Source organism: Macrotis lagotis, chromosome X, assembly GCF_037893015.1.
Source record: "Macrotis lagotis isolate mMagLag1 chromosome X, bilby.v1.9.chrom.fasta, whole genome shotgun sequence".
In the NCBI taxonomy this organism is placed as follows: domain Eukaryota; kingdom Metazoa; phylum Chordata; class Mammalia; order Peramelemorphia; family Peramelidae; genus Macrotis; species Macrotis lagotis.
Window position 1 is genome coordinate 421221920 of NC_133666.1, and position 10536 is coordinate 421232455.

A 10536-nucleotide genomic window follows, 5' to 3' on the forward strand; every position below is an offset into this window, starting at 1 on the left:
TGGCATTTATATTACATAAAAGCCTGTTATAGTCTAGAGTTCACACATGGACTTCTCTTGGCCTTCCCATTAAAATTACCTGGTTTAAGATCCAATAGACCTGAAAGACGAAGCAGCTCTTGTTGCAAGAGAACTCAGCAGGTATGGTATCCAAATAGCAGCCTGGAGTGAAACAAGTCTGGCAAATAAAGGCAAGCTTACTGAAGTGGGTGCCAAATAACACATTTTGCTAGAATGGTAGCAGTAAAAGGAACACTGTGAAGCTGGGGTAGGGTTTGAAATCAAAACTAATCTAGTCAACATTCTTGAATGCTTACCAAAAGGAGTGAATGACAGGCTCATAAATCAGATTGCCACTTCCAGGAAAATGCCATGCCACCATCATCAGTGCCTATACTCCTACCATGATGAACAGTGATGAAGTTAAAAAATTTTATGAAGACCTGGAGACTCTTATCATCAATGAACCAAAAGAGGACAGTTATATAATTCTGGGTGACTTTAATGCTAAATTAGACTCAGATTACCAGTCATGGCAGGGAGTCCTTGGGAGGAATGGAGTTGGAAACAGTAATAGCAATGGTCACCTTCTACTGAAGATGTGTATATCATGACCTTCTTATCACAAACACTGTCTTCCATTTACCTAAACTCAATAAACTTCCTGGATACACCCTGGAAGCAAACTTTGGCATCTATTAGATTATGTGATTGTAAGAAGAGATAGACAAGATGTGAGAGTGACATAGGCAATTTGTGGTCCAGAATGCTGGACTGACCACAGATCCTCTCTAAGAAAAATATTCAAATTTAACCAAAGCAGCAGTCCAAGGCAAAATGAATACTAGAAGAGTTGATGTCAAGAGATTATCAGGAACAGTTTGTTCCTAACTTGGAGGGGAAAACTGAGCCAACACACAGTTGGCAACAGTGGAGCAAAAAAGGAGTGGGCAGCTTTCAGAGATCTTGTGTATAGCATTGCATTTGTTCATGTAGGTCAGAAAACTCACAAACAACAAGACTAATTTGATGAAAATGGTGAGGAAAAACAGAAGTTACTAAATGAAAAATGAGAACTCCACAGGGAATTCAACAGGATAGTTCATCCATTTCTAAGAAGGCAGCATTTCATTCCATCAAAAGTAAAGTCCTAGTGAATCTTAGAAAGATGCAGGACTCTGGCAGATGATATTCAATTTTATGCAGATAGTAACAAAACAAAATTATTTTATGATGCCCTGAAGGCTATTTATGGGCCAAATATATATGGTGCATCTCAACTACTCAGGGCTGATGGATCCACGTTGATTAAAGAGAGACTTGATCCTAGAGAGGTGGGCTGAACACTTCCAAAATGTTCTTAACAGACCATCATCAATCAATGCAGAACCAATGACAATTTACCTCAATTTGAAGTCAATCAGTCCCTAGCTGAAGTTCTAATTGAAGAGGTTTTGAATGCCATTAGGCATCTTTCAAGTGGCAAAGCACAAGGTGTTGATTCTATTCCAACTGCGTTCTACAAGGTGTGTGTGTGGGGGGGGGGTCCATATTCATCCAAAAACTGACTGAAATGTTCCAGATGATATGGTGTGATAAGGTTACCCCCAAGAATTCTAGGATACCTCCACTGTCCATCTCTATAAATATAAAGGGAATAGATTGTCTTGTGACAATCAGAGAATTATTTCTCTATTAGTCATTGCTGGTAAGATTTTTGCCAGAATCCTCCTCAATAGACTGATCCTTCGCCTGGAAGTTGGTCACTTTCTTGGGAGCCAGTGTGGCTTCAGAAAGGGTAGAGGAACAGTTGATATGGTATTTGGTGTCCAGCAACTCCACGAAAATAACTGGGACAGAACAGAGGTCTGTATACAACATCTGTACTTCTTTTTTTTTAATTTTATATATTTAAGGTCAAGTGACTTGCCAAAGTAATTGAGGCTGAATTTGAACTCAGGTCCTCCTGACTCCAGGGCCAATGCTCTATCCACTGGGCCACCTAACTGCCCCAATATTTCTATTTCTGACCAAGGCCTTTGATATCGTCAGTTGTGAAGGTTTATGGAAAATTATGTAAAAATTTAGTTACCTGGAGAAGTTCATCAATATTATACGTCAGTTCCATGATGGTGTGCAAGCCCAGATTCTAGATAGTGGACAATGCTCTTGATATTTCTAGTCACCAGTGGAATAAAACAAGAATGTGTCCTTGCTCCCATACTTTTTAGCATGATGTTTTCAGCTATGTTATCAAATACCTTCACTGAGGATGACCATGGCCTCAAGGTCAGTTACCCCACTGATGGCAAATTCTTTAACTTGAAAAGGCTACAAGACAAGACCAAAGTAGAGGGAGTGTTGATACATGATCTTCTGTTTGAGGATTGTGCACTCAATGCAGCCTCTGAAGCTGAGATGCAAAAAAAGAATGGATCAGTTCTATGCTGCTTGTGCTAATTTTGGTCTAACAATCAACATCAAGAAAACACAGGTGTTCCATCAGCCAAAACCATACCATCCATATGTGGAACCATCAGTTAAACCAAAAAAAGTTTCAGTTTTGAGTACTGTGGACAAGTTCACTTACCTTGGCAGTGTCTTTCTAAGGAGATACATACTGGCAATGAGGTTGATACTCACATTGCCAGAACTAGCTCAGTATTTGGGAGGCTCTGAAAGAAAGTATGGGAGAGAAGAGATTTTAAACTGACTATCAAACTGAAGATTGTATAGTTAATACATTAGATATAAGACTTTCCATAGTAAGGCCGTATAGTTTAACTACAGAGAATTACTGATCCTCAATTTACCTCTGGTGTACAGAGAATTACTGACTCCCAATTCACTGATATACTGGGAGGGTAGATGAGCAGGATTGATCCTATGTATATATTTAAAACTGTTTGAGTATTTAAAAGAACCATTGGACATCCTTGACTGGTCTTGGCCAGACTCTCAAGGCCATTCTTGATTAACATTGCCTATCTCTTCAGGAACTAGCCATTCCTGAATGTAAACGCCAAATTCTTGGGGTTTAGGGAGGGGTGGCTCCCTCCTCCGACAACCTGGAAAATATGGTTTTATTCCACAAAAAATTGACAAGAAGCCTTTTTTTTTTGTTCTCAAGCTATATAAAATCTAATTGGACTTTAGCCTAATTGGAGTTTCACCCATGGAGAGGAAGCTCTGCCTGGGGCTTTCCTGATCAGGACTCTGAAGGCTGTAAATAAAATATTAAAGATAACAAAATTATGTAGTACATAAGACATTGTTTTTAAATTGAAGGTAATAGACTTTGGTCTTTGTTTAAACTCCATAGTTCTTTCTCTGGATACAGATGGTATTCACTGTCATAGCTCCTCTAAAATTGTCCCTGATTATTGCATTGATGGAATTAGCATTACCCATGTTGAAGCCCATGATCTTTCTTGTTTTTTGTTTTTGCAAGGCAATGGGGTTAAGTGGCTTGCCCAAGGCCACACAGCTAGGTAATTATTAAGTATCTGAGGCTGGATTTGAACTCAGGTACTCCTGACTCCAGGGTTGGTGCTCTATACACTGTGCCACCTAGCTGCCCCCTTAGCCCATGATCTTTCAAGACAGTCCATCCCACTTTTGAATGACCTAAATTGTTTGATAGAGTAAAGGCTCCACAATTTCTGTCTGATATTCCCAGTTCAGTATCTTTGGTCAAGCAAAATGAGACTAATCCAATTTCTACTATTCCTTTAAAAAAGCAGAATAGAGCTTCTATTACCACCTCTTATGCAGATGATTACCAAACCTTTATTTTTTAAGCCCTGACCTCTCCCCTGTGTTTTGAATCATTTCTAAATGACTAATTATACATCCATGTGGATGCTCCACCACTGTTTCAAACTCGGGATAACACAAGCAGAACTTGTCCCTAAACATGCCTTTGTTCCTGAATTCCCAGTTTTTGTCAATGGCATTGCAACCTTTCTAATCATTCAGGTTTCCTCTTCTTTGGACCCTAAACAAATTCCGATTATGGTCTTGTTAGTGAATAAACCAAACTCCTTCAGCTGTCATTCAAAGTCCTCTGTGACTTTAGTTTTATTCTTTAAAATTTTCTTCCTAAATTCCCTTTAATGAACACAACAGGGCAGCTATACTGGCCTATTCTTTGTTTTCTTTTTTTTGAGGCAATCAAGGTTAAGTGAGTTACCCAGGTCACAAGCTAGTAAGAGTCAAACATCTGAGGTCATATTTGAACTCAGGTCTTCTACCTCCAGGGCCAGTGCTCTTCTACTATGCCATATAGCTGCTCCTGTTCTGTTGTTTTTTGAACATATCATTCTACTTCTTATAAAATTCTTATTCTTCAAGGTTGAGCTTGATAACTCATTGGTGAAGATTTCCCTGTGCTTCCTATCTAGAGGTGATGCTTTTCTCTGACCCATCAAAGCTCTATTAACTCCTCATTCTATTTTTTCACTGTAGCTTGTACTACAGCTACTTGTGTGTATGCTAGATCATTGTAAGGACATTGATTATTTTTAAATTATGCCTATATTCAGGTATATATGTGTGTAATCACAGACACATGCACACCCACACACATATAAATACAAAGAAAAAAGATATAGGCTTCCAGTGACAATTATAGAGGGAAGTCTTTCTCTTAGTCATTATTGGCAAGATTCTTTCCAGAGTCCTTAACAGTCTGATCTTTCTCCTGAATGATGGGCATCCACTCAAGAGCCAATGCGGTATTTTTTGTCAGAGAAGTCCAGGAGAAATGCCAAGAGCAAAACAGAGGTCTGTATTCATTTCTTGATCTGACTATGGTATCTGATACTATCAGTTGTAAGGGTTTGTAGAAGGTGGGAAAATCTGGTTGCCTAGAGAAGTTCATTAGTATTGTACATCAGTTGAAAGATGGCAGGCTTGAATGGCTTTTGGATAAAGGACGATGCTCCTGGGCTTGACTGTGTGTTTGCTCCTAAGCTTTTTAGCAAGATATTTTCAGCAATGTTGTCAGACACCTTCAATGAGGATGAGAATGGCATAAAGGTAAAGATTGCATTAAGGGTAAATTATTTAACTTGAAAAAGCCACAAACCAAGACCAAACAGGAGTAAAGGTTGATGTATGACTTTTTATTTGCAAATGATTATGCAGTTAAGGTAGATTCTGAGAATGAGATGCAACAGATCCATTCTCTGGCACTAATTATGATCTGATAAATAACACCAAGACACAGAAGTTCTCCACCAATCAGTCCTACACCATCCATACTTATTATAGCAAATGGAGAAATATCTAATTCTGTGAATAAGTTCACTTATGTTGGCAGTATACTTTCCAGGGATATCCACATAGGTGATAAAGTTGATACACACATTGCCAGAGCTAATTCCATATTTGAGAACTCCTAAAGTGTGGGAGAAGAGAGACTACCTCCCAAACTGAAGAGCTACACAGCCATTGTTCTTGACCTCATTGTTTGTATGCCTGGGAAATCTAGAAAGTCTCCTCCAAGGCCATGCCAGAAAATTGAGCTGCTTTCATTTGAACTATCAAAGTATGGACAATGAAGTCTTTTCTTGAGCTGAAGTGTTAAGCATTAAAAGACTATTTTACAGAGAACTCACACAAGGTAAATATTCACAAGGAGGTCAGAAGAAGTGATACAAGGACACGCTCAAGGTCTCTTTGAAGAACTCTGGATTCAATTGTGAGATATAAGCAATTTTGGTGTAGGACCACTCAGAATGGTATGCTCACATCAAAGAAGGCACTGTGTTCTAAGAGCAAGGTAGGACTGTGATAATTTGAAAGAGAGCTCAGATGTGAGATCTCCACTCCAAATGTTCATATGGACTATTCATGCCTGATCTGTGGTAGAGCCTCCCAAGCTCATGTTGGTTTGATTAGTTAGTTGGACACATTGTCCTTGACACTGACATAGTGATGTCATCGTGGTCCTCTTCAAGCACAAAGGGTCACTAATGACCCTGACCTGTACTCTTTGATCTAGTGACACTAAACTGGCTGTTCCTCAAACAAAACACTCCAACTCTATATCTCACAACTGAATCCAGAGTTCTTCAAAGAGACCCTTGAGCATGTCCTTGTATCACTTCTTCTGACATCCTTGTGAACACTTACCTTTTGTGAGTTCTCTGTAAAATAGTTTTTTAGGGAACATTTTATCTGGCTATCCCCTACACTTGGAATGCTCTCTTTCACTCTGACTACTTTCTTTAAGTCCCAACTAAAATCCCATCATCTATATGGGAAACCTTCCCCAAAATCTCTTGATTTTGTTAATATGTTAGTTAATATGTAGTTAGTTCACACTGATAATTTGCTATTTGCATTTGATACTCTCCTCTGTTGATGATTTACTATTTGTCCTGTATATGGCTTGTACTATATATATATATATATATATATATATATATATATATATATATATATATATATATATATATATTTGCAAGTTGTCTCCCCCTTCCTTGGATTGCAAGCCACTCTAATGCAGAGACTGTCTTTTGTCTTTTTTTTAATGTGTTCCCCAACACTCACAACAGGGATGTGTTGAGAAGATGCTTAAAACATGTTTACTAACTGATTGATATGATGATGGACTACCTGCAAGTTTATGTTGCATATCTAGCCACTCATACATAACATCAAGTTGTTTTTTTTCCAAGCTGGGAGTGGATGTGTACCCCTCTTTTTCAATGTGTATACATACAATTGACAGCTGTACATAAATAATACTTTCAGCAAAAATCCTACTGCCAAAGAGTAGAGAATGTTAGTGTAAACTGTTAAAAAGTATTCAGTTTCTTAAATGCAGCAATAATGATTTCAAGCATTTATACAAATTGCACTGCACTGTAGGTTGCAATTCTGAGATATAATAATATTCAAAGAGCAACTCAGAACAAATTTAAGGACATTTGTTTTGAAAGTAAAGGCTTAGTCAGTGTTAGGGACTTCTAGTATTAATGTTTTGCCTGGAATTTTTACTTGGTTTCTACATATTAGAAGTGGTCTAACCAAAATTCATATATTTTATGTTTTTTTAAAAACTAAGCTAAAATGAGAAATTTAGCAAATGAATTGTTTAATAATTTGTGCAAATTAATATCAGATTCCTGGAATCTGAAGATTTTTAAGTGTGCTGAAATCCATATAATGAACTTTTAAGTTTTTATCAGTGAAAAAACTATGAACATAACATTAACTACATAATTTTTAAATGCTTCATAAGTAACTGAACCTTCCCAAGACAGGGTAGAAAAACATAAATGTAAAAATGGGGCTCTGTTGAATGAAAAGATGAGAAATAAGTCATAGACTGATAAAAAGGGGAAATTAGTTGAACTTGTAACATTTCTGGTCTAGAAAATATATTAGAAAAAGGATTAGACTAGGTGTAAGGATATAAATAATTAAACCTTTTGTGCCTTACTAGACCTTGATTCCTTGTCATCTGGAGGACAACTTACATTTTAACCTCTAGATTTAGGAATTTCTTCATTTCCATTGCCAGGAAAGGAAAAGGAGGTCTAACCTAGCAGTTATCATATGTTTTAAAATCTTCATACTAAAATCTTAATACTTCTTTCTTTGTGTTTTTAAATAGATAGGTCCTTATCTATTTTGACCTAAGTTTTGCTTAAAAATATACCTGGTCACACATTCAAAAATAAGAATATATTATTCATACCATAGAGTTAAATGAATTTTAAAGAAGATATCTTTCAAATATATTTTTGGTGTAATTTTCAAGAACAAATTTTGATATATCTGATAGCTTCTCTGAGACCCATTGGTGAACATGTATCGAACTGAAGTCCAAAATTAAGTTTAGGTAATTAAGGTGGATTACCTAACCCTCAGATCTTACAATAAAGGGAACTAAAAAATATTGGTCTTACTTCAGTAATGCAAGATGGTGTTTTGAGAAGAGCACTCAACTTGGAGTCACAAAATCTAGGTTCAGGTTTTGACCCTGATACAAGTTATATCCAAGATGTCAGAATTCTGAGAAGATAGCTTTAAATCAGTCAAAAAAGAGATGAATTCATTTGAGGGAGCTGTGAAGGTGCTATCTGGTAAAATGACCCTGCTATTCTGTAATAATTTAGGTCACAGAGGCAACATTTGAGAATTTGACACCACAATAAAAGGTAATCGATAGAGGAATGGCAGATTTGGAGTTGGAAGTTGCCTTAGCTCCAGGTCATCTGAGCAGTCTATCAGTCCCAGAACTAGGGGGCATGCACAGGCCATGTAACTGCAATAACAGTTTCACTTTCACTATTTCACCGTGTTGAGTGATCCATTTCTGTGAGTCCCAATCTAAAATTCTGTCTCCCAATGCCTCATAATTCTCTATTAATGACTTCTTATTTATTCCATATTTAGCTCACTATAATAATTGCCTGTTGCCTCTCCATTTTGCCTCTTTTTGTATCCCCCCAGGGCTTAGCCTGGCAGATAGTAGGCACTTAAGTAATATTTACTGATGCATTGTATAATTGACTTAGAACTTCAATTTAAACTATCCTACTTTGCTTTGGAAAATAAGATAAATTTTTTTCCATTGAAGGGTCTGTGACTTCAAGTTCTAGGGTGTGTCTAAAGTGTCAAATTCCAGGAGCCTTGTAAAACTCCTAAGATTGGAACCAGATCAAAAAATAATTTGAAAATGTTTACCAAAAAATACAATATAAAAAGATAATATGTAGTTAGTTCACACTGATAATTTGCTATTTGCATTTGATACTCTTACTCATCTAAAGCATAGAGAGCTTAAGTCATTCACTCAGACTGACACAACTAGTAAAATGAATGAGGTGGCCTCATTCATTCACTCTAGAACTTTTTCCTAGATTGCCATGACTCCAAACCCAGTTTCCAGCTACCAAGACTGTCTATAGTTGCAACCTGTGTGCTGCTAGATGAATAATTATTCATTATTTACCTGTGTATTCACCAACTAAATTATGGAAGAAAGAAGCCTAAGAGTATGTCATAAATTGCCAGGAAGTTGATCTGGTATGAAAAAAAATCAATAAAACTGACAACCCCCCCATATAGATCATACTTCATTAAGATGGAGAGTTCTTTCTACTCTACTTAGGTTTGTGAAGCATAAATATTTATTTCCAGAAAAGTGGGGTTTAATTCAGGATTTTGTTTTCAGATGAGGCAAGTGGTCGTAGCAAATGTCTACTTTTGTTTTTTAAATTGCTATCAAAGTCTGAACCTAGCCATAATCTGTCACAATAACAGTTAATCATATAGTGCCTTGGATATGAGGCTTCTTCTAAATGAAAGTAGTTGTCCCCCAGGGCCCAAGCAGTGCTGGCAGGGCCTAGCCTGCAGATGACCAAGACCTGGACCAAGCAGGGAGTCTAGAGGGAATGGCCCCCAGGCACCCAGCCCCCCAACCCAGGAGTTGGTGACTTTCAAGGATGTGACTATGGATTTCACCCAGGAGGAATGGGGCCTCTTGGACCATCCTCAGAAGTTGTACAGAGAGGTCATGCTGGAGAATGTGTGGAACCTAATCTCCATGGATCATCATATCACTTTCTTATTGAAAGGTCAAAAAGTGAAACCTTGCTAAAAAAGGAAGATGGCAACATAAATGGAAGGGAATGTAAAGCTGTTTATTGGTGGAAGGAATGGTGTACTTGGTCCAAGCAGAGTCCAGCAGTGAGTAATGGGGAGAGCAAGTCTTCTTATAGGTTATTGGTTATAGAAGGCACGGTGGTTTCTATAAGGTTTTTATAAGGACTAGGAGCCATTGGAGTTTCCTTGGAGGATTTGTTTTGTTTGGGGGTTCACCAAGGTGAGATTAGGCTTTGTTTGGAGTTTCTATGGAGGTTAAGGTTCATGTCCTTAGGAAAGGATTCTCAATGGGACTTTACCAGGCAACAATGAAATTCAGGCCTGGATCCAACACTTATCAAATTTTAAATATTTTGTATTAAGGTCTGACCTCCCCAAACAAGGTCAAACATCAGAATTATTCTACTAAACAAGAATATGTGACTAAAAATGATAGCCCATTATGGCTCAGTTTAGGACAAACTCAGCCCCATCTAATCTGGATTTAGAAATATAAAATAGTATCATAGTGAATCTCATTTTTCCCTGAAACTTTAGGGCCCTCTCCTTAGTCTGCTTTCCATAGGGTTTCATGGCATTCTTTCTACTGAGCAGGAGGAGGGTCTGAATCTCAGACAAAGGGAAGTGGGGTGCATTAGGAATAGGAGAAGAGAAGCTCTCTAAGGTCCTCAGGGCAGTGGCCCAGGTGGATTTAAGAAGACTGGGAGGAGTCTAGAGTGGAAAGGGGGCATCACTGGAGGTGAAGCCAAGATGGTGGCATGAAGGCAGCATTTCCCAGGAACTCCTTTCCCCCCAAAACTCCAAAAGCCAACAAATTATGACTCTAGCCAAAATTTAGAGGGGCAGGACCTACAGAAAGTCTGAATGATACATTTTCCCAGTCCAAGATAACTTAGAAGTTCCTCAGGAAAG